Here is a 27,382-nt window from a genome sequence, read left to right as displayed (position 1 = left end):
CAGAGACACAGGTGGTAAGAAAAAAGGACTTAACTAGGTAAAAGAGAGAAGAAGAAACAGGTGGACAGGCAGGGAGGTAGTATGTTAACACAAAAATATGTTGCTATAGATACAGGCCTCCAGTTGCTGTTGCTGTTTCCCACACCTTACAAACCTTTCTCTGTCCTGCTATTTCCCTTCCTTCCTAGTGCTGGGATTAAAGGTGTGACTCCCGAGTATTGAGAGGAAAGGTGTGTGCCTCTATTTCCTGGCCCTGTTTCTCCCTTAGACTGAATCAACCTTGTGTGATCCAGGGTACTTTGAATTCACAGAGATCCAGAAGGGTCTCTGCCTTCCTACTGCTAGGATTAAATGTGTGCACTGCCACTGCCTGGCTTCTAGTTTCCTCTAGTGTGTATTTTTGTTCTCTGACCTCCAGAAAAATTTTATTAGGGTACACAATATATCACATTTTTTTTCAATGAGCATTTGTTCCTTTTATTCACAAAACATAACACTTATACCTCTGTTGAGAGAGACCCTTTTCTTTGATTTACAGAAGACCTAGAGAAGTTCTATTAATCATAAAACATGTCCAATAGTAAACTTCTTTAAAATGTACAGACACAGCTACTTTCTACAAGAGTTCTCTATACAACCCATCAATGGAGAAAAGGCCTTAGAAGTGAGTGAGTGTCAGGCCTGATCAGTTGACATTGGAATTATTTTCATCTCATTGGAGACTTTCCTCTCCTCTGGTCCTGATGTCTCTATTCTCTCGAATGTTCAGAGTATCTGGTCGAGTTTCCCATCATCTCTCAGCTCCATTCTGATTCCTGTGGTCCTCACGTTCAGGGCCTCAATGTCCTCTACTCCTTCCCTTGCCTTGGAGCCATCTTCATCTGAGGCTGTCACTGTCCTGATTTCGGGTCCTTTGCTTCTCCATGTGAGAAAAAGACACTCTTCTGTCTCATGGCTTCCCCTTTGGCTCAGCATGCTCGTCTGCCAGCTGCCTGTGCCTGTCTCGGTCTTGGTCATTCCCAACTCTACTGTAACTATAGTCTTGGGAAGGAAGGCTTCTGCTGGCCATGTCCCTTGCTAGGGGATCTCTCCAGTGAGCATATTGTGAGTTTTGAGCTCTGTGTCTCTCAGACCTTGCTCTCAGCTCAGCAGTTAAACTGCCGAGACCTACGGAATGGAAGAAGTTGATGGCAAATCGGGTATTCTGGGGATTGTCTCGAGGTAATAGTCCTTCTAAGAATGGCTGTTGAGTTTCATCTTTGAACCTTGCCTTCAGTTTAGGAAGACCCATGGATTCACATAGTTCCTGGGAAAAGACTGAGAAAAAATTCCACTAGATGATGTAGTTGTTTCTTCACTCAGCTTCATGCAGTCAAGAACACTCCACAGAAATGAATCCGTGCACAAAAGTTGAGCAGAGAACTGAGCGATGTTTCTCAGTTTGTTAGTCTCTAAGCAGTGGATCCTGTCATACTGTTCTCTCAGTAGCCTCATAAAGGATTCTGAGTATTCTTTTCTCAGCATGCACAACCGCCCACCTAACAAGCCGAAAAATGGGTGGTGCGCCCTCTGCTGGGCGCAGCAATTAACAATCACTCTGCACAGCTCTTGTGTTTGGCTCTCAGCCAACTCCATTTTCAGCACCTTGTGTGCACATTCCTCAGCATCTAAACTGCACTGAGTAGCATGATATACTGTATGGTGAAATGAGACTAGATCCGTTTCTGTTTTGTCACGGATGGGTACTTTTTGTCCTCCCTCCTCTTCTCCATCTTCCACTTCCTCATCCTTCTCCTTCTCCTCCTCACTACTTCCAGCCTCTGGGTCTGTGTTTGAATCATTGTGTCCATCAAGAATTTCATTTTTAATTGCTTTATATTTCTCTTCATTTACCATAAAACTAGGATCCATGTTGAAAACCTTGAGATCATCATCTGGATCATAGTCATCCTCTTAGAGGAACTTGTGGGTGAACAGATCATCTCCTTCCACTAAATTGAGTCCTTCCAGAATAACAGGGTGGTCCTTGAATCTTTCCTTCTGGACAGCAAACATCACTTCAATCATGTACTGAACTCTTTTGTCCACCTCAGACTCATGGAGAATGTTTCACAGGCATTCAAAGATGTCATCGATCCCTCTTGGGGACACCTGGGTTAATGTGAGGCCACACTCCTTGAGGAAGGCCACAGCCATCTCGACGCTGTCATCTATTGGTCGCTCCAGCAGCAGAGCGAGCATCTGCAGGCCCAGCACCTCATGGGCCACGTTTTGATTGAGAAGATGGGCCACAAAGTTTGAAGCCGTCAGGCAAGGAGGCTTGTCATTTCTTTGGTAGCCTTTCCGGAAGTTCAGGATCAGTCTCTTGGGGACCAGTGCTCCAGTCTGTGGGAATTTTGAGTTGATGATGGCACCCAGAGCTGCATCTACATGAGTGGAGATGGAGAAGCACTCTGCCCACAAAACAGACCTGGACAGCAGTCCTCTCCCTCGGTCTATGTTCTCCTGAAGGAGCTCTTGGATGATAATCCTGAGGTTTGAAATATTAATCTTGTTTATTAAGCCCTGGATTGACTTCTTCAGGGCCTCCCAGCTCAGCCTCTGGTAGGCTAGGCTGTTTTTATCACTGGTCTGTTCCTGCATCCTCCTGAGCTTTGCAGGGGGAATATACGCTCCCCCAGGTAGGACAAGCAGCAGGTCCTGCTCATCCTTCTTCTTCCTGGCAGGTTCTTCCAGAGTAGAACTCTGGGGGACTGCTCTTTCTGGGCTCCGTCTTCCAGGAGGTGGGGATTTCTGGGACCTTTTCTTGCTCTTCATTTTTCTTGGTCCCTACTTCTGTCTTCTGGGGAGGAGTTCCATTGGCATGAGTTGTGGCTCTCCTGTCTGTCTGTCGTGACCCCAGGAGGGTTTCATGTTGACCCGGTCTAGACTCCTCAAGTTGGTTCAAGAAACAAGTACCTCAGTGGTCTGAGTTCCTTGACAGTTTTCTTTTTCTGTCTCCACAGGTCACCACTGCGGCTCCTCAGGCCGCAGAGGGGAGATCCTGTTTCCACAAATCCTCTGACTGAATGTCTCTGAGTCGTCAGCTGAGAGGCACTAAGGGGAAAAAAAGAAGGGCGTAGCCAACAGACCTCTAGGTCCTATCTCCTCGAGCCTTATGTACCTTTCTCCGCCCTGCTTTTTCACTTCCTTCCTAGTGTGCTGTGGATATCACTCTATGTAAATAAAACACTGATGGCCAATGACCAGGCAGGAGGTAGGTGGGACAAGGAGAGAGGAGAATTCTGGAAAGCGGAAGGCTGGGGGGAAAGAGACTGCAGCCACCGCGAGGAGAAGAGCATGTAGAGACGCCGGTAAGCCACCAGCCACGTGGCAAGCTATAGATTTATAAAAATGGGTTAATTTAAGATAAAAGAACAGTTAGCGAGAAGCCTGCCACGGCCATACAGTTTATAAGTGATATAAGCGTCTGAGTGATTATTTTATAAGTGGATTGTGGGGCTGCGGGGCTTGGGGAACCTGGAGAGAAGCCCTCCAGCAACAAATGGCGCCCAACGGCTCGAGTTTCCACCTTAAACCTGAGAATATTTAATAACCAATTCTAAACAGAGCCAAAACCAGGTTCCTGCTTCTTGTCTCATACGGGCAGCTAGATGCGGCAAAACGCAAGTTTGGACACTGGCGGGTTCCTGGCGGGTGCGTTTGACCGGCAGTATGGCGGAAATGAGGCATCTGCCAGGGGCAAATTAAGCTGTGTGGTAGATTTAGTCTTTACTAGTATTTAAAAAAAAAAAAAAAAAAAAAAAAAAAAGAGGTTTCTGGGCTACACGCTGCTTTGATAAAAGCTTAGACCCACTATTTCTGAAACTTGATGACTCCCAGAGCTGGCAGAAAACGTACCACTGCCATGTTGGGAAGCTGAAGTGGGCGGAGCCAGCAGCCACAGCGCCGTTTCAGGCTTAAAATGGTACAGTTTAAAGCAATAGGCTCAAGGCTCAAGGTAATATAAAACATAAGCCACATAAAGATGGCTACCACACAGAGAATCTGGATTATGTTCTCTTTGATATTCATAACTAAACAAAAACATTTGATTACAAAACCTGTTGAGTTATGCCAAAATGTATATTTTAAAAGTACCTTGACTTCAAAATTTGGATATAAGGATATGTTACTTTGGAAAAGAAGTTCTGCTTTTGTTTCCACAGAAAGCCAGAGGCTGTGGACTTGTTCCAGATTAAGATACATCAGGTTTCACCAGCCAAGACCCCCTGAAAGGACTCCGTTGACACCATGGCCCAGATGATCCAACATCCAGATCGGTTTCAAGGCAACTGGTTCACACAATACAGCCTCACGGACTACCCCATAGGTCTAAAATTTTCTTTGCGTCCCCATAAGATACAGCGCCCCCTCCAGCAGGAAGTAGTAAGAGATGCTACGCCCAAATTCCCAAATATACCAAGCTGGCTTTAGAGGTGGAATTGGCTCACTCCCCCTCTAAACCCAGACATATTGCTTTAAAAAAAAAAATGGTTAAGTGATTCTTGTGTCCCAAATCAGAAGAGCCCTCTGGTGTGGGACAGAGAAAAACCAATATTTTTATTTAAAACAGGTTGATTATAAATGTGATCTCTTTCTAAAAAAGAAAAGGGGATATGATATGGATATATAGGATATGGAGATGATAAGATAAAAGGGTAGATTAATGAACCTACTTTTAAAGAACAACTTGTTTAAAATGTTTTACATTGGTATAGATTTTAGTTTATGTTTAAAATGTTTTACATTGGTATAGATTTTAGTTTATGTTTAAAATGTTTTACATTGGTATAAATTTTAGTTCATTGATGCAAGCTTGAGGTTAATTTTGTTGTACTGTATATATATGTATATATATTTCTATTCTTGTTTGAGGTATTATGTTTATATAACTCATTTAAAATTGTAATGGATAATTAAAAAATAGATTAATAATTAGTCATCTATGATAATCATATTTGTAGCCATGTTAGTTAAGTCTTCTAGGTATACATAGATATATTTCAGATAGATAGGTAATCTTCAAACACTTCATAGACCTAGAGAATATGGCATTTAAATAACTTAGAATTCTGTTGACGTGAGACACAATTGCTCCTGGCTGCACCAATTGATCCCGAGAGAATGTTGGGCTTCTAAGACATTTCCATTTGGAAGTTTGTCTTTTTGGCACAAAATGGCCTACTGGGCAAAGAACTGCCCTTGCCTTGATGGCTGACAGTACAAATGCAATGCTGTCCTTTCTGGACAAGTGGGACACAAGGAAAGCGACCACTGTACTCTGCCAAGACAGGGTAAGATGGTCTCTTAAAATTCCTGCTTCTAAAAATGGTCTGTCAGATACTCTAGGCCTGTAGCCAATTTGAATGCACCAACAATGCTGAGAAACATTAGGTGACTGTCCAGGCTGCCAGCTGTCTTGGTCTACTCTTGCAAGATTCCCGAAGTTGCTTGCATCCGTCTACCATTTCTCAGGTACCATTATGTTCCTTCTCAGGTCTTTGATGTGGTTGAAGGCTAGATAGTCGTATTTTCCTCAGTTATGATAAAAGATAAGTTAGCTATAAAACCTTAAACTCACAAATATAAGATAGATAGGACATCTTCTTTGATATTGTAACTATAATTCTTGCTCGGTAATTGTTTTGTTATATGTAATTTTACCATGTTAAAGTTAAAACCTTCCTTTTTAAAAAAAGAAGAAAGGGGAAGTGCTGTGGATATCACTCTATGTAAATAAAACACTGATGGCCAATGACCAGGCAGGAGGTAGGTGGGACAAGGAGAGAGGAGAATTCTGGAAAGCGGAAGGCTGGGGGGAAAGAGACTGCAGCCACCGCGAGGAGAAGAGCATGTAGAGACGCCGGTAAGCCACCAGCCACGTGGCAAGCTATAGATTTATAAAAATGGGTTAATTTAAGATAAAAGAACAGTTAGCGAGAAGCCTGCCACGGCCATACAGTTTATAAGTGATATAAGCGTCTGAGTGATTATTTTATAAGTGGATTGTGGGGCTGCGGGGCTTGGGGAACCTGGAGAGAAGCCCTCCAGCTACACTAGTGCTGGGATTAAAGATGTGTGTAACACACATCTCTAACACGTCTTATTCATAAAAACCTCAGGGCCAGCTACAGGGGTAAATCTGAAAGATCAGAGAAACAAAACAAGCCACAACCAACATCGCCTTCCCAATTTCTTGGCCGATTCTCTTTCCTCAAACTGGAAGCCTCTGAGTCCTCATATGATGGATCTCAGCTGAACTGCTGCTAAATGCCTAAAGGCTTAAAAGTCTAAGAACCTCCAGTCCCTGGTCCTCATACCTTATATACCCTTTTGCTTCCTGCCATCACTTCCTGGGATTAAAGGTGTGTGTCACCATGATTGGCTGTTTCCAGTGTGGACTTGAACTCAGATCTGGATGCATCTCTGCCTCTGGAATGCTAGGATTAAAGGCATGGGCCACCACTGTCTAACCTCTATGTATAATAGGGTGGCTGTTCTGTCTCTGACCCCCAGATCAGTTTATTGGGGCACATAATATATCCACCACAGGTGTGTGACTCCCCAGTAGTGCTATTAAAGGTGTGTGCTGCTACTGCCTGGCTCTCTTTCTCTCCTCTACTGAATTGGTCCCTCTTGTGTAATGCAGGGAGTCTTGGGACTCACAGAGATCGAGATGGATCACTGCCTGGAGAATGCTAGGAGTGTAGGTGTGTGGCCCCGGCCTGGCCTCTATGTTTCATTCAATGGCTTGTTCTGTTTTCTCACTTTCAGTGGACAAAGATCAGAGACAGGGTTCTCAACAGAGAAGAATGAAGGTGCATCTCGGGAGCCAGAGGAGCACAAAGACACCTGTAATGCAGGGCAGTTTGGGAGGAAGGTGCCATTCCCATGGGTGCACCAGACCCCTGGGTCGCCAGACTCCTTCTGCCTATGGCTTTAGCTCATCCAGCTTCAGACCAGTAGCACATCGTGGCTCATCAAGAGGGCTCCCCATGTCTCCTGGGCCAGCAGGGATAGCTTGCTAGAAGCTTTCCCAGGCCCCAGAATATCCATGTATGTGTCCAAGGTGATTGCTCCTGGATGTGGCAGCCTCTTCCTGTGCCCTACATTAGACATGAGATTTCACCAGCTCTTTTCATCATGTCGAGAGACGGTATCCAGCTATGATGGCAGTCGACACATTTCCTTCTTTCATGGGATCCTTGTCCCCTGATTTCTCACACTCTTCTGCTCTGGCCCTGGACATTTTCAGCCACAGTCCTCAACAGGGAGAAGATCACCCCCCCCCAACTCAGCAGGGGCCACAGTGACGGGCCACTAGTAGATGTTCCACCTGGAAGGGGCAACCTACCAATTCTCAGCACAGAATTCCAGGCTCTGTCCCCTTCCATGACCCAAGAAGTAGAACCCCTACCCAACCCCTCTAACCACTGCATGCCTACAGCCAGGGCCTGCTGCTGCTGCTGCCGCCACGTCTGCCACCACCACCACTGCATCCTCTTTGAAAGCTGAACACTTCCTCAGAGCCCCAGAAAAACACCAGACCACACCAAGTCTCTTCAACCAGTGTCCAGGCTCTGCTGCCCCAATGATTCTCCATCATAATGTCCTCGCTCTCCAAGTCTCTCCCCCTTCCAAAGTCTTCATGTAGCCTCCTCATCCAAAGGAAATCATTGCATTCACTTTGACTGGCCCAGCTGGAAGACTCAGTCTGAAGACTATTGGGAGGGCTCCAGCAGAGAAGAAGCCTTGGCCATGGGTTCAAGCCCATAGAAAGTTTTCATCAGCCTCCCTGCTTGTGACTACACTGGGTGTTAGGGATCAGACCACAGGCCTGAGCTTTCTCCTGGGTGAGCATGTTAGCCGGAATCAGAACTGAAGAAGTCAAAGAGCTGGGGCACTGCCTTTGAGACTTTCCCAGAACTGTGGATTATGTCTTTCTTTCCAGTGTGGCAGTGTCACTGCCCAGCCACAGGAGGACTCTTCCAGAGACTTTGGTTCAAATAATGTCAACCCTCCTTGACTGGAGGCCAGGATGCTAATCACAGTCCACAGTCACTCTTGGAGGCAACAGCTCCCCCTACACACACACACAGATGACTTCTCTCTCCAATAAACTACCAGTCTCAAAAAAAAAAAAAAAAAAAAAAAAAAGCATCATGGCTGGTCATGAGACCCTGGTTTCCTGGTCTCAGCTTCAACACAAACTGCTACAAGAAAGCATCTTGTTAAGGTGACAGAAGTGTATGTCAGACCCATAAGCATCTATGTTCTACTTCATATACCCTCTGATAGAAACCTCTGAGCCATTTCCCAAGACACAACAAACAAGACAGATTCATCCCTAAGGGCAGAGCAGACAGGCTCCTCCTACAGATAAGTGTGTTAGGATCAGTCTCTTATGCTCCATACTATAGCTCCAGAAGTGCCCAAAATTCCTCATGTCACCTAGGTAAGACCTGATTGCTCATAGTAGATATGGTATTGTCAGTGATGGTGGCCATTATACCACCAGTTTGGTGCAATCATTCTAATGCCACCAAGACAGAAAAACTATTGAGGACATCTGAGATCTAGTTTCCTTGGTAAACATTTCAGGCAGAGCACTCTGGGGCACGCATCATTTGAGGGCATCCAGGCACAGTGTGTCAGAACTGTCTACCAACACAGGCATGGATACAGAGAGTAGAGTTATTGGATTATATCTACCTTGGGAATTCCAAGGGTAGAAGCATGGTAACCAAGAGTACCAGAAGCAAAGTATGAATGCCCTGGCCCTCAGAGCTCACAGGTTTCATCCTCTAGCTCTTGGGCTTTATGTTTATGGGGGAATTACAGTCACAGAATACACGGGCTACCAGGCTATATCTTCATGTGGTATTTACATGCCCATATGATTCACTACTCTACAGCCTTCGGAATGGCTATTATACCCTTGGTCTATTGACTTTCTGTTCTTTTTCTTCGTGGTGGGAGCTACATCCCAGCTTCTATCCCTCAGGTCTTCATCCTCATTGGGTTATGCCTCCAGATCCCCTGGGCTCTCAACATTGATCCTGACTCATTGCTCCCATCAGCATCCCTGCTTCCCAGCTTACAGGGACCTTAGTTAGGACTTGGCTCCATGCTGTGTGATCGAATTTCAATATAAATTGTATCTTACTTTGAAGATCCCTGGTTCCCCTCCTGAACCAATTATAATCTTGACAATGAGCTTCAAATCTTTAACAGACAACAGTGCTGCTAATACCAGATCACATTTTACCATGAGGTAGCAAAAAGCAATACAAAGTTGTTGGATTCACATGCTGTTCACAGTACACACACTTGGTAAGCTCTAGGAATCTGGACATTTATATGATTAACACTGAATTGTGTACTTTAGCATTTAGTATGAGAAGAGCTCATGTCCTCTTACAAATTTTCCAAATTTGGGAGAAACTTATTTGATCCAATACAGTGTAGACTTCCATACAATGAGTGAACCAAATTTATGCCTAAACATCATTATAGCCATCTTAGCCACTAGCAAGGATACTTATCAAAAATATATTCAGGTGGCCACACTTTAGGAGACAGAAAGCAACAATAATAGAGTGGGACAGAATCAAAATATTCTGAATCCTGATATAAAATCCCGCTATTCATAATGTATTTTGTATTAAATCTTGATGACAAGTCATGAGACAAAATACAGTGTACATCACTAAACTAGCAGTTGATGGTGCACTGGTTGGAGCTTCCTTCCCTAGGCAGTAAAAATAACACTTTCATGAAGTTGATGACACCACCCACCATGTTTTCTACGTGTTACCATAAATACACAGCCACTGCTCAATCTCTGAGGGATTTCATTAGACTACTGACCAATAAGCAGCACACACATTAGGTAGTTGAATGAAGCCTGAGTACAAGGTTGAAAATGTCCATATCCTAAGAGTCATGTCCTGCTGTATCAGTGGCCTTGGCCTATGAGAACAAACACTCTGCAGTGGGTGGTGAGTTGTTATTCCTTGTACAGCACATAAAGCAGATAGGCTGTGCTCAATCAAGCTTTCATTCCAGCAGTAACAAACTCACACATATTTGGGTGCTCAGACCCTTTTACTAAGTGATCCATAATCTGTAAGTCAAAGTGGAATCCAGAACAAGCCAGAGTGGACTTGACAGCTGGTGCAAGCTGCCCTGCCACTTGGCCTTATGCAACAGTAGAGCTCATGTCCCGGGATTGTTATTAATAAACCTAAGTTACATGGAACCTTATGCAGTCACAGTAAGAAAACCACACTCTAGACACCCAGGGCACCAGAGAAACTCCATTCCCTATTATCCCAAAGAAAGAATTTCTGGTTATGGATTGATACAGGGTCACAGTAGGAACTGAGCTGTCTATGACACCCCACATTATGGAACACTTGATGGTTCAGATACAACTCAAGAGATTTTTTTTCACCTTTTCACAAGTTTAGACAAGCAACACAGTTAACCCCGAAGTCTGAAAAAAGCAGCATTGCAGGAAATGTTTGAAAATTCCATAACATTCACTTCCTGATTCTCTAAGCATTCTAGAACCCACCACAGCTATTATTAGTGCTTCTGGTGAACCCAAGGGACATGCCTCCAGAGAGGGGATTCAGAATTACATTCTCAAGGTCAGAACCATCTATGCTGCATGGTGTTTTTTTTGGAAGGGGAAGGAAGAAAAAAATCTGAAAAAGGTCTACATGAAGAGAACCATCCCAGGGGACAGGGAATGTCACCAATACTTGGGGAAGTATTAGGTGTCCATCACTCTTCTCAGGCTTGGGCCAGTCCCACAGTGATGCCGATAGACCTGTGGTAAAGAGTGGTGTGATTTGAGTGAGAAGCCTCCAGTGGGAACTGCCTGGACATTGTCCTCTCTTCTGTGGCAATCTGACCTAGTGCCAAGTGGGGCCCTGAATGAGACATCAACACCCCACCAACGACTTTCAACATGCTTTGCCAGAACTCATCTCTTCTTCCTCTTAGATTCTGAAGACCCCCTTGGAGACCCAGTCCATCACACACTGCCAACTCTCACAGGCAGACGTTAATCATCTACCCTGAGCCTGGACTTGCATCAGCTCACACCCTTGAACCTCAGTGGTGTGGTACTGTCCCATGTATGTATGGGACTCACCAAGACCTTAAAACCTTGGAATGGGAAGGTTGTAGGTTGGGGCATTCCCAGCCAGGTACCCTTCTGGCTGTCATGTGTCAACATTGCTAAGTCACCAAAATCAACTTCAACAATGACTTTTCAATGGCTGTCTTGAGCCACTTCACCACCATTTGATGAATCTGACCTAGTTGAACCAGAAACTCTACCTTGCCCTTCAGGAGAGTCCCAATAACATATATGTTACTTTTATAGAGATGTGACCACATTTACATTGAACTCATGATTGCACTCAATATCATAAAGCAGCTCAAATCAATCACTTTCCTACCTGTTACTGTTACTGTCTGAGCATCCTTTGGGGATATGTCCATCATACAACAAGACACTTGCTCAACAGTGTTCAAAGCAACATTATTCATAAAAGTGAAGGTAATAGCTATTTTCTGGCTATCTGGACTTCATCCCTCAAAGTGGGAGCTACATCCCATATTTCCTATGGTACTCAGATCTTCATCCTCATTGGGTTATGGCTCCAGATCCCCTGGGCTCTCAACTGTGACCCTGACTCAATTGTTCCCATCAGCATCCCTGATTTCCAGCTTACAGGGACATTAGGACTTGGCTCCATGCTGTGGGATCTAATTTCAGTAATAAATCTTATCTTTCTTTGGAAATGCCTGCTTTCCCTACTGAACTAATTTTGATCTTGACAATGAGCTTTAAGTCTGTAGCAGATAACAGTGCTGCTAATCCCAGATCAATTTTTACCCCAACAAACCAAGAAGCAATACAAAGTTGTTGGATTGGCTTGCTGTGTACAATACACACACTTGGTAAGCTCTAGGAATCTGGACATTTATATAATTATCACTGCATTGTGTACTTCAGCATTTAATTTACTACGAGTACAACTCACGTCTTCTTAGAAATTTTCCAAATTTAGAGAAGCTTAGTTCTTTGATCCAATACAATGTAGAATTCCATACAATGAGTAGACCAAATTTATGGCTAAACATCATTATAGCCGTCTTTGCCCACAAGCAAGGACACTTATCAGAGATATATTTAGGTAGCCACACTTTAGGAGACAGAAGGCAAGAATATTAGAATGGGCAGAATTAAAAAAATTCTGAATCCTGATACAAAATCCTGCCATTCTTAATGTATTTTGTATAAAGTCTTGATGACAATATATGAGGTAAAAGACAGTGTACGTCACTAAACCAGCTGCCAATGGCCCACTGGTTGGAGCTGCCTTCCCCGGGCAGTAAAAACAGCACACTTCCATGAGGTTCAAGACATCACCCACCATGTTTTCCATGTGTGGCTAACTCCCTTCAGCTTCAGACACACATGGGACACATTCCTTTGCCACTGGCATTAAGTCCACCAATAAACAGATTAAACCAGAAGCTGTAGACATGGCTCAGCAGGTTGCCCCACACATGTGAGGATCAGGATTTGAATTCTCAGAATTCATGAAAAAGCCAGCTGATGTGATGACCCACCAGCACCTAGGAGGTGGGAACAGGGAATCCCTGGAACAAAAGAGATAAGGTCAGACTAGCCCTGGCTGAACTCCAGATCAGCATGAGATCCTGCCTCACAACATACCTGATGTTGGCTCCAGGCTTCCATGCAGGTGCATACATGTGAATGCATACATACTTGTCAATACACTCACTCACATGCAAGTAAAAATAAAGCTGCTTAAAGTCCTGAGTGTGTTTGGGAAAAGCTGAAGTTTGGGGTAAGGAAACTAGATTCTGACAGGCTGGGGGAGAAACAACGTTTTCCTTTCGGGGAAGATTTGTTTCTGCTGGTTCTTTTGAACTCGGGTTTTGTTTTATTTTGTTTTGTTTTGTTTTATGGGTTTGTTTTTGTTATTTTTCCCTAATTTGAATTTTATATTCAAACTGCCAGGAAAGCCTATTCCAACATGGTAGGATCAGGATTCCCATGAGCTAACCCTCAATCAAACAGACAATAAGGGTCCAGAGCCATCTGTCCCTTGGCAGCCATCTGTTCATTATCCTTCATCCTTTATGGCCAAATCTACCCCAGGTTTACACAGCAACCACATGTGCTCAGATGCTGAACTTTTGTGAATAAACCCATGAACTGCAGAACTCCACCTTCAGAAGGGACCAGAACAAAGAAATACACCATTCTCTCCCAAAAACACAACCATGCTATTACAAGGGAAGCTTGACATCTTCCGCCCAAGTTCTGGGATGCTGCGGACACCTCTTCACGCCATTGTGCAAAGGGACCACCCACTCTCCATCTTTAATCCACTTTCTAGGGCATAACCACCTGGAAACAAATGGTCCAAGGACTGAGACTAAGCCTATAGCAAGAGTCAAGAGAAACACCGAGGCCTGATCTCACACTCAACTGATTATTAAATTCACACCTACCTTGTCTTTCACAACAGTCAAAGGAAAAACAAAACACTATTTGTTCAATGGTCATGTCATAAACTGCCTTCAAAGTATTGTATAGATGAAGATTTGGGCTTCTCTCACTCTTGGTCAGAAAAGCTTTCTCTTAACATGGGTGTACTCTTTGGCTCTTTGGGTGCACATTACCTAGCTCACAAATCACATGAAGACTTATCTTACTTATGAATGGGTGCCTTAGCTTGGCTTATTTCTAGCCAGCTCTCCTAGAGTTATTATGTCTACCCTTTTGCTCTGGGCTTTTATCTTTGTTCTATATTCCTTTCTTTACTTCTTATTCTGAACTATACTTATAGCTGAGTGGCTGATGGCACTTAATGACCTCACTCTCTTCTTGTGCCTCAATCTCTCTTCCCAGATTTGTCCTCCTGTTTCTTCACTTTGCTTGCAAGCCCCACCTATCCTTTCTCCTGCCTATTACTATTCCTCTCACTATTAGCTGTACAGCTATTATACCAATCAAGTGTTTTAGACATTCAAAGTCACACAGCTTCAGAGTTAAATGCAACACAAAGCAACATGTCTTTGCACCATTAACAAATATCCACAGCATAAACAAATGTAACACCATCAACCACTGTTCCAAAACACACGAGGACTTCATAACCAGTCAAAGGGGCCAAGATAAGTGGCTCAAGAATTCAGCCCTAACTAGGACATTTTTATCAACAGCCCTTCTACCAACAAGGCTCAGAAACCCTGAGGAAGTGGCAGAAAACTGAGAGATGGAGGATGGAAGAGGCCTGTGGCACACTGTCTTCCAGACTTGGCTGTTGCATGGCCTGTGTGGCTAGAAGCTTGCACAAGATCCACCAGTCCATATTCCAGCTTGGACAAAGGAGGAGCTCAGGAGGCTCTGGTCCTACCTTAGGAGTTACTGGAGGTAGATAGTACAGGAAGATGGAGACTCATTTCTCTTTGGAAGTATGGCCACCTGGTCAGGTTGCCCACACTCCAGTAAATGGGTCCATGCCCATCTATGTAAGAGCAGCACTAATTGAATTGGGCTGGGTGGAGGGCCTGTGAGAGATAACATTGGGAGAGATATGGTGAGGAAAGCCTGCAGCTGGAAGCAGGGGAAATCAAGAGATTATCAGAATCCACTGTACCCACGAATGAAGTTCTCCAATTATAAAGATAGAAAACAGAAAATTCAGAGCCCACCCTGGGGATGGGAGTGGAGTTCTGTGATTCTAGAGAACCCTGACTAATACAGCATGGGAGGGTCCAACTTAACTGTTAATAACCTAAGTAAACCCAGAACTATCCCAAAACTTTTCTACCTCCTTTTTGCATGTATAAAATATACCATCATTGTGCTTTGCAGTAACTTTTTTTTTTTTTTTTTTTTTTTTTTTTTTTTTTTTTTTGTTTTACGAGACAGGGTTTCTCTGTGTAGTTTGTGCCTTTCCTGGAACTCACTTTGGAGACCAGGCTGGCCTCGAACTCACAGAGATCCGCCTGCCTCTGCCTCCCGAGCGCTGGGATTAAAGGCAAGCGCCACCACCGCCCGGAGCTTTGCAGTAACTTTGGTGACCACAGTAACATCTAGAAACCTGGTACAAAGAGCCTTTCTCCTTGGTTAATCTGATTTGCATAATCATTGTATACTAGCTTATTGTGATTCATTATCACTTGAAATATTGCCTGAAAAGTTTAACTTGACACGTATAACAGGCTTGCAGACCAGAAAATGCATCAGATTGCTCCCTTCAAGAAATTTGTTCTTTCAACTGTGGGAATGCTGTCAGCAGGTAAGGATGGTCTAAGCTGGAAAATACCACCTCCCCTGGGTCAAGTCTCCCCAAGAGCACCCATGCCTGGTGACAGAAAGAGACTATCATCTTGCTTTAAAAAAGACAAAAGAGTCATGCACTAAGTAGTCTCAATTGGGATGGAAAAAGTCAATCTTTCTCAGCTATACCTGACCTGGAAAAGTTGGGGACAAACACCAGGAACTCATCACTGGGGTACAAATGCTTTTATAATTCCGAAGATAAAAGAATGTCACCTAGCTGGACATGGATTTTTGGGGGGGCGGGGGAGTAGAGGAAAGAAGGAAATTTTTATCCCTACCATCCCATATGTGGTACCCGAGTGTCACAGAAATCCCAAGTAAGCATCCAGAAGTTTCCACAGAAATCTTATTTCCAAACACTGAAATAAACTTGGTCAAAATGAGAGATCCCTTTAGCAATAGTACTTGCTATGAAGGACCGAGTCACAGAAATGGACCATTCACTCCTGGAAGAAGATATAAAAATTGCTCTCATAGTTCTAATGGTCATTTGGGAGGTGAGGTGGTCGTGGTTAAGTCCATAAAAATACATTCAATGGTAAAAATATAAAATCAATGTGAAGTTCCACACCTTCAGAATGGCTGTTCTAACTGTACAGAAGTTCACTGGGGTTTATAGACTTTGGGTCTTGTTAGCTATATGGCATATTTTATTTCAAGCTTTTTATAATAAAGTTACTGAAGGAAATGCCACCTCCTCATTTCCTCCACAAGATGGCATCTTTTTTCCCTTGTTATTTTATTTTACAATATAATTTAATTCTATATATCAGCCACTGATTCCCTTGTTCTCCCCCCTCTAGCAGCCTCCCCTTGCCCCCAGCCCACCCTCCATTCCCATCTCCTCCAGAGCAAAGACTCCCCTGAGAATTGAGATCAACCTGGTAGACTCAGTCCAGGCATGTCCAGTCCCTTCCTCCCAGGCTGAGCCAAACATCCCTGCATAAGCCCTAGGTTTGAAACAGCCAACTCATGCACTGAGCACAGGACCCGGTCCCACTGAAGATGGCATCTTTTATCCTCTTCACATTCTGCATGCACATCAGGCATCACAAGGAAATGGAAGGTTTAGAATTGATTGATCGCAAGGCAAATAGACTCACAAATGGAAAGTTCACCTCAAGGACACATTTAAATTCAGCTCACAGGGAGAATGTTTACCTAGGTAAAAGATGCTGCCAGATCTACCATCTAATGAAGTAGCTCATCTTATGAAAGATCTAAACTTACAGCATAGCCAGAACTTGGTGAGCTACAGAGGAAATAAGCTCACATCCCAACCCAGTCCTCGATAGGACACAAATACTCACTGTCCACAGAATACTCCTAGAAATTCACCAGCACCAGTGACATCCTCAAATGTCAGAGTGCCACGATGGCAACCAAACGGTTAATTATCATGAGGAATTATGATGAAAATTAGATCTGTCACCTGACTCAAGATGCCATATTGAAGAAATGAGTACTCACATGGTGGTAAAGGGAATCCCATATGCTACAGCCTGCTCTGGGGCTGTGAGGGTGCCTTACATACTCAAAAAGCTCATACCAAAGGCCATACACTATTGCCTGACAAACAGGAGCAGATTCATTTTTCTGTACCAGCATTAGTGACAGCACTCTACTCTCTAATGCCAATATTGAGAGCTCTTTATCTAGAAGGCTTCAATGAAACACTGCTTATCAATATAGCATCTAGCTCTTCTGGTTACTCTGGTGACAGCTGGCTTCACCAACTACTATGAAGGTAAAATATACTCCACTATGCATAGTCTTTCCCCATCCAATAAGTATTCTGTTCCTTTGGAATAATAAGCTGCCATTTTGGAGTGCATACAGAACTTGAGAGATCTAGACAGCAACTGCCCCGTCCACACTGACTACCAGTGATTCACAAGAAGTCAGTCACTTCTGAGGAGACTAGCATTTTTGGACTATTCAGTATGACAAAATGAAATGTTCTCAGACACATGCAAAGTGAGAAAAAACCCTGAAAGAGCTCCTGAGGGGCAGGAGGACTTGCATAATCTTTCCGACAATGCTCATAAAGTGTCAGAAAAGAGCAATATTGTTCATTCCCTCACTACTTCCAGCATCTCTGAGGTCATTTCAGCAGATACTAAAAATCCAGAGCCAATGAAGGTACAAGTCATCACAGGTTTCAGTTCATCACACACTATCAGAAAGACACCATGGGTTCCGTAGACTCAGACATCCTCATTGTGGTACTAACTGTGTGATATGCATCAGTGAAGCAAGCATGGTAAAGGAACTGACACCAACTCCCACCATGAAAAGTTTTGTTTCCTTGAGGTTTTAGTCTGTAAGACAATTCCAAAAATGTCAAACAGTAACAGAACCAAGAAGCTGTCAGATTTCAATGGAGGCGATGTCAAGAATAAAATTAAGACAATGGAGCCTTCCTCAATGTCATTTTGTGAGTTTCCATATGTGTCCTGTCATAATACTCTCATTTCTAGAAAAGAATGGGTGGAAGATACCTGCACAGTATCCTGGCAGCCTCTAGAAGAGCGAGTCAGACAAGGCTTCCAGATAGGGCCACGCATTACCAAAGCTTCTGTAGCAGTCCAATTATGGAATACTGTTTGGTATAAACTTAGACCATCTAGAAAGATCCATTGCAGACAACTTTAATACATTGATAAAGTGTGACAAGGAAACTAATCTAGAGAGAACTTCCCACAAAAAGGCTGTGGAGAGAATGGAATACTAGATTCAGTTTCCAGGACCTCAAACTCCATGGTCCCAAATGACTGCTCCACTTTTGAAAACCTCAGGATGGACTCTGCCTTCCTAAAATCCAGGCCAGCACTGACCTAGGCCCTTCCTAGAGTCAGTTGCAAGCTGGGCTTTAGGAGAGACCAGGGCATGGCAATTAAGATTGGAAAGCTAATGCCCTTTTCTTTCACAGAATTACCAAGAGCAGCAATGGTCCTAAAATCTCTGTGACAGGGGGGCACACTGATTCTTCCAACATAGGAGCTATTGTGAAACTCTACATTCAGGCTGTATTGTGCAGCTGGACATAGTGCTCATAGAACTTCACTTGTCAATGCCTACTAGGTTCTGAAATCTTCGCTTGTGGCAAACAGCCCACACAGGAAGGACGCAAACGAAACTCCCACATCTAGTGAGGCTTGAAAGAACATCCAGAGCCAGCACTTTCTCCTGCTCCTGAAGAACACTATGTTCCTGGTCACCTGACACAGTCCCAAAGGGATGAAAACCAGAACCTTCAGAAGAAGTCTCCTGAAGTCTCTACACAGCTCAGGCTTAGATAACCTGCCCAGAGCTTCTAGCTCTGAAACTCAACCTGTAGCCACCAGCACCACACAAAGCTGTGACAATAATTTATATTCCAAATGGCATAAGGTCCGGAGATCAAGGAAACAATGGAAGGGTCTATGTCATGGCCTTCAAAGTGAAGGCTAAATTCTACCTAGAAAGATAAGACTCTGGCTGAAATCCTAAGACAACCAAAGCTGACTTGTGTGTGACTCCAAGTAGACTCTTAAACATGTCCAACATTCCAACATTGGCCTGAAAGTAGGAATCTAGACATGAGGATGTTAGGGGTGGACCCTGAAGACCAGGAGGTGATCCCAACGAAGCATTGTCTAATATGGAAAGGGCTTTGTCACCCTCTGTGGGAAAGCCAACAAACAGAGTCGAAGGCACAGTGATGGGAATACACAGTGATAGACTACACAGACCATCTTTGGGTTCTTGGATCAGTACAGACCCCTGTAGCAGAGCCTGGTACATGATGATGTCTGAGTATTTATTACCTTAATGGGAGGAAATGGAAAGCAAAAGCCCACCAAATGCATGTTGACCTGGGCTATGTTCTTCTGCAAGTCATGAAGCATTCTCAGAGATAGCAAGGAAAAGACATAGGTAGATATATTAGTCTGGGTGTTGCAAGATCCATAAATGGCTGCAGCTGACATCTGTACACAGCCAGCTTTGCTGACTCCTGGTTTAGCCATAGTGACACTGTCTACTCAGGGCACAGAATACACAACCTTCAAGCTAGCACAGCTTAACTATGGTAAGAGCCATGTCTGAAGCCATCTGTGTTACACAAAGCTATTAGAGATGAGTCATGTAGTCTGTGGTGATATTTTGCTTGTGGTCTAACAAATAAAGCTTGCCTGAAGACCAGAGTGCAGAGCTAAGCCATTTGTTAGCCTAGAGGCCATGCAGTAGCGGCACACACGTTTGATCCTAGGACTTGGGATCTTAAGCCTCTAATCCCAGCACTAGGGAGGTAGAGACAGAAAGTAATATGGCTGGACTGAGAGGAATATAAGACAAGGGTTCAGGTACCTTTATGCTGAGGATTTTGGAGAGGTAAAACTAGCAGCTGGATGCTCTGCTTCCCTGATCTCTCAGCTTTTACCTGATATCTAAGTCCAGGTTTTTATTAATGAGAACAATTAGGTATCATGCTATAGTAGTTTATTCTCATTACATTACAACAGTGAAGGCTACTTAGCATGCTATATAATAATCCATACCACTTCCACATAGACATGAAGGCAATGTCACAAATAGCCACCTGTCCTGTTCACAAGTTCCCTTCTAGAACAATGTTTGGTCTATAGAGATTTTGTTTTCTATGAGTGGGATAAGGAGATCATAAATCTATAGGCTTTTTTTTAAACAGAGATAATCATGGCCCAGCCTGCCTTTTGAGAATCCACCCAAAGCCACTATCATGTGGGGCAAATATATACTTGTCATGTATCAATGTCTCTTGTTCTCTGGTGAAATTTAAGTGATAAGAGTTTCCACATATGTGCCTTTTGGTCGCCCATGACAAATTATGACTTCATCCAAGCAATACCTTGTATAGAAACCCATCAATCACAGCTTCAGTCCATTCCAGACATACAGCATTCACTAGTTTTTCCCTCAGCATCTACACAAAGTACATATGGACCAGGGTGTCAGGTTATAACATCAGATCCATACCCTGGGCAGAAATATGTGCAAGCAGGTGTCAGCATAGTAGAGGTCCCTGGCATGTCTTCAAGTTTCATGATCACTATCAAGTAGCAAGAATTTTCAATAGGAAATAATGGATGAGAAGCCTATTCTAGGCCATAGGAAGTAAACTAAGAGGAAGGAAGGGCCCAAGCACTGGTGAGGGAATCATCCTGTATTCTTAAGTATATACTTTCTGCTAATTCTAACATAATGTAAAAGTGCCCAACTATTCAGAATCCCACCCATGAAAGCCCATAGGTGAGTTGGAAACATCTAGGAGGTCTAGGAGCATCAGTGACCTTGCTTTCCCAAACTAAGAAGAGATGGTACCCCTGAAAAATTGTAGCAATGAGGAAGGAAAAACTTTCCTCTTCTCACATCTGGACGTGCTAGGAGTAACTAGGAAGAATAGTCCAAGGATGTTGATAACCACTTATAAGTACAGGATACCTGGCTACAAGGATCATCCATCTGAGTTTCAGCACCATAAGGCTGAGTTGAGACAAACTGGTAATTTTGGCATCAGTTACCAACACTTTAGACCCTTGGGCAGGTACAGAGAAGCACAGGTATCTTGAACATGTATCAAGTCTTTCATCATAAGGAACCACACAGAGACAGAACTCACACCATGTTGAAGCTTATAGTTCCACACCTGAGAATTGAGCCACATTCCTTCTCATACCTCAACATTTTTTTGGGCGGGGAGGAGGGGAGGTGGTCACCTGTAACCATGCATGTCCACTTTCAAGAACATAAAAAGTTTGAGTCCTTTCTTGGGCTCCTTGATTTATCAACGCTTTGAATCTCAAGCCCCAAGTGCTTAGTTTCTTCCCCGAGTCTGTCTGTCATATGTGTAGACAATAGTGGACACAAATCTTTGCCTGTTCTAGACAGGCATTCCTGAAATCAGCTTAACTTCAGGGGATATAAGCATATGGAATGCTTCTGTTTCAATATAAACAATGAAGTCATTCATACTAGGTCCTAGACTCGGACAATGAGACATATGTGCAGCCTACATCCTAAATGGGGTCTCATTTTACAGCTTACATAATCCCAGTGGAGTTTCTCAAATAAATATAGACTGTAGTTAGTCCTTTCAGGGCAGACAAGACACATGTCAAAAATCAGGTAGAGATGTTCCCCAATACATTTCAGAGACTCTTAAATTATTTCACCCAGTCTAGATCCCCTGTTCTGCGAACTGAGCTGTTGAAGGGCGCCACCACTTGTCAGTATTATGAAGCTGAACAGGATCAGCGTTGTAGTTTTGTCTCATGTAAAGAAGAGGTAGCCTCACCTGACCACTTCCTTCTGGTAATCCTGCTTGCAAGCAGCCCAGCGTTAAGCAAGCCAAGGCTTCTAGAAAAATACACTCTGGCTACTCATGAAGCACAGCAATGACCACCCCAGCAAGATATCCACAGTGGTGCAGTAGTGGCACTTTTATACAGGAAGTAACCAACAGCTATGAAATTGGATGAAGTTCCACTCAACAGAAGGAAATTAAGCCTGGGACTGGAAAGCTGGCCAACTTTTTGTGGCTGGAAAGACCATGGATCTGGGAGAAAAAAACCTACTATTACCACTTTGCTAAACCATTTAAATCTCTAATAATATTTTAGATGTGGCACTTTATAAGCATGCATAAGTGTAAGCTCTCAAAGAAGCTTCTTTCTGAGGGACAGAATCTATTCAAGAAACTTACAACTGGTCAAAATGAAGAGAGTACCTGACCATGGGCTATCCAAATAAAAATCCAGTCTGTATAGTGCAACCCCTACAGCTGAGTCTCATAATTCATTGCAAACCAAGGGATTAAAAGTTTAGGAGACCCAGTGGGGTCATGACTTCTGCTGTGAGGTAGTTGTTACAGCCCTGTCAGGTCTGGAAAGCCCCAATTCACAACAGTATGGTTTCCTAGACAAAACCTGAGAAATGAAAACTCCGGTTGGCATGCCAACAAGGATGGAGGAAACATCACAAGGACACATTCTACATTAAGAGCTACAGACCATCAATGTCTAGTAAGAAAAGGAGAAATCAGTCTGTTGTGGAAACAAGCCTCCAGATGATTTTAGGACTGACCACCTGATATGGGAAAAGGTACGTAAATACAAACAACACTACATGGACTCAGGAGGTTACATATGTGTGTAAGAATAAAGAGGCCATGAGTTTGAGAGGGAGAGTGTCCTGGATAGTTTTATATCAGCTTGCCATAAGTCAAAGTCATCTGAGAAGGAAACTCAATTTTGGAAATGCCTTCACAAGACATGGCTGTAGGCAAGCCTCTAGGACATTTAATTAGCGATTAATTGGGTAAAGTCCCAGACCATTGTGGGTGGGGCCATATTTGAACTGGTGGCCCTGGGCTCTATAAGAAAGCTGGCTGATCAAGCCATGGGAGCAAGCCAGTAACAGAAGCACTCTCTCCCTGGCAGGTCCTGCCTCCAGGTACATGCCCTGTTTGAATTACTGTCCAAGCTTCCTTCATTGATGGACTATGGATGACGAAACATGAGGCAAATAAACCCTTTCCTCTCCAACTTGATTTTTTTATGCACTGTTTCATCATAGCAAAAGTAATTCATACTAAGAGGGGGACTGAATGGAGTTGTAGAATGGAGAGAGACAAGTGGAAATGATTTTTTTAAGTTTCAACACACACACAAAAGAGGCATATAATCAAACCTTGAGATGTAATAATGATCAGCCCTTGGATGACATTTCTAGCTCAGAAGTGGAAGACATCTGGTGAACTAAATTCACCTGCCATAGCACTGACCATCTTTATGGAACACTGTACCTATCTTAGGCCACCTTCTTTAGATGGGTGCTACTCTAGGTCATTGAAAATCCTTGGACCAGAAGTACAAAGATAGGAATTCTCCTTAGGAAGACCCTCCTCCCAAGGGACAAGGCTTGGATCAAAGTTAAATTAATTCCTGGGAAAACACATCCCACAGCCAATCAAATAGTGACTCATTGTGATGCCGATCCCAGTAGAAAACCCTGGAGGATCATTAGGAACTATAGAGCCAGCAGACTTTAGTGTGATACTACATCATCAAGTGATTATGTCCAGATAAGCAGTGTCACACAATAAAGTTCCTGCTAGGCTGTTAAGATGTAACGACCATGTTGGGTGGAGAAGGTATCCATCAAAAATAACTCTAGATGCTTCTGGGACTTAAGCACAGAAGAGATGCTATCTTCTGCTGCACTGCACTCAAGTTAGTTATGAGCCACATAAGCACAGAAGTAGCTTATTTTGGCAGCTGGAGTTTGAGAAAGGAGGAAATTATTGCATGAGGTCACTGTTTCATAAAAGCTTAACCATCAAAGGTCTCCCTCCCCTTGAATTCATGTGCAAGATTCAGTCATCTCTCCTCTCTTCACCAAGGTGCCTGGGAACTTAGAGATATGAATGCCATCCTGAACATGCCCCACCCTATATCCCAATGCAGTAGCTTAGGATGAGGATGCATTCTTGAGTTCAGTTAGGATGAGGCAGACCACTAGCTATAAAATGGCCCCCAGCTGTCCATTAAAATGTCATGATTAAAGACCCTGCCTGGACTGATTATTTTCACATAAAATCTTGTGTTATATTCTTTATGGTCAAGATTGCTTTTAAAATCTAGACAGATATGAAGTCCAATTTAAAGCTTGAAACTTTGAAGTGGATAATGTTGTGGACTCTCCATGATATTTATGTTCTAGAGAATTAAGGACATGCTCCTCAAATGAATCCCACTAGGACTTCAATGTAGCAAAGAAGCATTCCAAGGGAAATCAGGTACTGAGACCCCACATGCTCCCGGAAGCACTCAGAAGTCCACACCTACTAAACATCCACACATCCCTTGTCATTAAAACAGAAGACTCTGGGCACCAGCTCCCTGAAGATAGGATGTCACCTGTAGAATACACTGCCACCATTGTATGAATTATTCTGTAGCCCTGCAGTTTTTTACAAACCATTTGTCCCCTGGGTTTCACACATCCAGACCTCAGGCTTTAGGGTCCAAGTTGTGCATAGAAGGAAAGCATTAGCATGGCAACAAGCATACTGCCCAGATCTTGGGATAAGCCACCTCTACTTAATCTCCGAGTTTCTGAACACCTTGTGCTTTGCCGCTTTCAATGGTCCAACTAGACATGATAGTGACTGAGTATGGATGTTCTATTTCCCTTCAGACATTGAATACAGTGGATATTAATGATATCCACAAGCTATGATGGGGCAAGCAGCATCCAGCACTCTCTCCCCAGTCTCCATAGCCATCTCCATGACAATGATCTCTGCTTCTGCCAGGTGCAGTTTCTATGCTAATGCTGGCTTATACTACCTGCATTTCATCCAAAAAGACTCAGCAGTTTGTTCAAACCAGGAAAACTTAACTTACAAATCTAGCTTTAACTTCAGTGAAAATATCCAAATAAAACAACTTGTTTCTTCATATGGGGTAATGTCAAGATGCTGCTGACTCCTGAACCTGCTGGGTCCTGACCTTTTTATGTAAGCCATCTTCATAGCCTCCAGAGCTTTTATCCTGAAAACACCTTAGCAAGGCATCCTTCAACAGAACAGCTTTCAATGCAATGTGCCATAGGACAACATGAACCAAAGTCACTAAACTCTGAGGTCAGATGAGCTAGACAATCAGCAATACCTTTCCCATAGCTAAGTTCTTAGGTCACTGTTGAATGTTCTGAAGCCGAAATAGGAGCCCAGCAACTGCCAACAGCCATGCGCTTGACCACAGAAAGTAAATGAAGGATAGAGATTTTTAGTGGAAATCCTGTTCCAAAGTCAGGAATTCAGTCTCCTCCAACGAGAAGAAGTCGTGAGAGCAGCAACAGATGAGACAAACTGCCCACCACAGGTGGACATAGAGGCACTCAATTCAATCCTTTATGATAAAGGATTTCAAGACCCTTGTCAGCAGGACACAGATGTGACATGTATGTTGATTAAGACATAAGAATCCAAGTACCAAGTCTTTTTCTGAGAAAACCTCATATAAGTTATGTCCTGTTACTTGCTGTAGGATCCCTACCCAGATTTACACCAATCAAATGGCCAACCTATCCTTTGACATCTGGAGAGAACGAAGTCGATGCCCTTCTCTCAACTTCTCCAACCAGAAACCAACTTCTGATCAGTGCAAAGGTAGATGCTTCCTGACAGAAACTAACAGCTCATCAGTACCAAAAACATTCTCAGAGGATACTAGGAAGGACATTCTGCAGTCATCGCTATTGGGTAGCTGTTCCATCTTTGACCTGGAAGTACTACCTTAGTGAGTTTCTGGTGCCTACCACACCTCCCTCTGACATGCACCGGGGCAGGGCCATGTTGGGAGTCCTTAAGACACAAGATCCGGATGTGGCAGCTCTCTTGGTTCTTTGTGATGCTGGATGGCAAACTGAGCAGAGTTCTCCAGAGAACACAGCTATACTAAAACTCTCCTCTTCTGGTTCCCTTAACAAGCTCCTTTACTGGCTGTAAGTTATCCCCAAATAAACCTTTTCAACTATGTGGATTTGCCTTGTTAATATTCACAATACTCATCTGTCCACACAATGGCTTCTTGATTAGGTGAGCCTAGGCATTTTATTACTGTATCACAATGCCTTAGTTAAGGCTACTTAGCCTGTTGTAGGGAACCCATGTTGCTAGCTTACTATTAATCTTAAGGACTAGCTCTCTAAACCAAGCTGCTCTTCCCAGGATCATTTCTTCCCAAGTGAAGCCAGCCTATTCCAGATACTCCACAGCCATTTCTATGCACACAGAAACAATCCGCCCTTTGGGACATCATCCTACTCCTGTGATGGAGATCAAAAGAACCTGGCAATGAACTGACAGCTTCAGGATGCTGCCCTATAACAAAACTGACAGGATTCAATTTCCTGATGCTTCTAAAATAAGAGAAAGTCATCACAATGTCTACTCAAGGATAGTTTTCAAACTCAAGACTACGCTAATGTAGGCAGGATCTGCCAAGACTATAGATTGCCTCAGCCATCAACTGACTTTGAGCAATTATCCTAGTATTGATGGTGGGCCAGTGCATAAAGTTGTGGAGCCTCAACTGTAGATCAAGGACATTCATTCCTGAAGACTGCCCACGAACAGATCTGGCTCTTGAGTCTTCATCTTCTGGTGTCAATTTAAAGGAAATACCCTCATAGACTTGGACATCTGAACACATGCATGCCCCCAGTTAATGACATTATTTGGGTTCGTTTCAGGTAATGACACTTGGGTATATTTAGGAGATGCAGCCTTGCTCAAGGTGGTGGTGTTTGTGTTTGAAGACTCCTACCATTTTGAGTGTGGGCTGTTTCCTCCTGCGGTTTTGAGGTGTCAGCTCTCAACTTCAGTTTAAGAAGCCTGCCCCATCCACTCTTTCCATTTTGTGGCACAGTCCAAAAGGTAAAGAGGATTTCCCAAAGTGAGAGGCTAGCACAGTCCACTACCTGAAGTGTTAGAAGTTTAGTTAAGGGTAATCTTTTAGCATCTGATCAACTGGGCATGTCCTGTTGCCTCTGACCAAAGTCATAGCCAAGTGCCCTCTCCTGGCAGAATCTTGGAGACCTTAGTTTCAATCATTCAGCCTCTTCCCATGAGCCATTTTTGAAGGAACTGCATATACCCTAGCACAGCTCACCTATTCTAGGACAGTTAGCTTTTCTAACATGCCATCTTGGATACAGGGGGACATTCTAGGTTTCACTAGATCTGGAAGTCAGCATCAAGAGACACCACTAAAACCCTTTAAGTACACATGTATATATGTAATGTATCCCAAGTTGGATGTGATGAAGCATCCTATCATGGTAGGTTTGAGATTCTTGAAAGCAGACACCGGGTCCATCCTCTCCCAGACTCCAGTGTATTTAAGT

At 43.5% G+C, this 27,382-nt stretch overlaps 1 pseudogene; it reads right to left on the bottom strand.

The window, feature by feature from the left end:
* Nucleotides 1-765: 765 nt before the first annotated feature.
* Nucleotides 766-25,828, bottom strand: LOC114708341 (annotated as a pseudogene).
* Nucleotides 25,829-27,382: the final 1,554 nt, after the last annotated feature.

Source organism: Peromyscus leucopus, chromosome 10, assembly GCF_004664715.2.
Source record: "Peromyscus leucopus breed LL Stock chromosome 10, UCI_PerLeu_2.1, whole genome shotgun sequence".
NCBI lineage: Eukaryota > Metazoa > Chordata > Mammalia > Rodentia > Cricetidae > Peromyscus > Peromyscus leucopus.
Note: the sequence above shows the minus strand (reverse complement) of the source record. Positions and strands in the feature narration are given on the sequence as shown.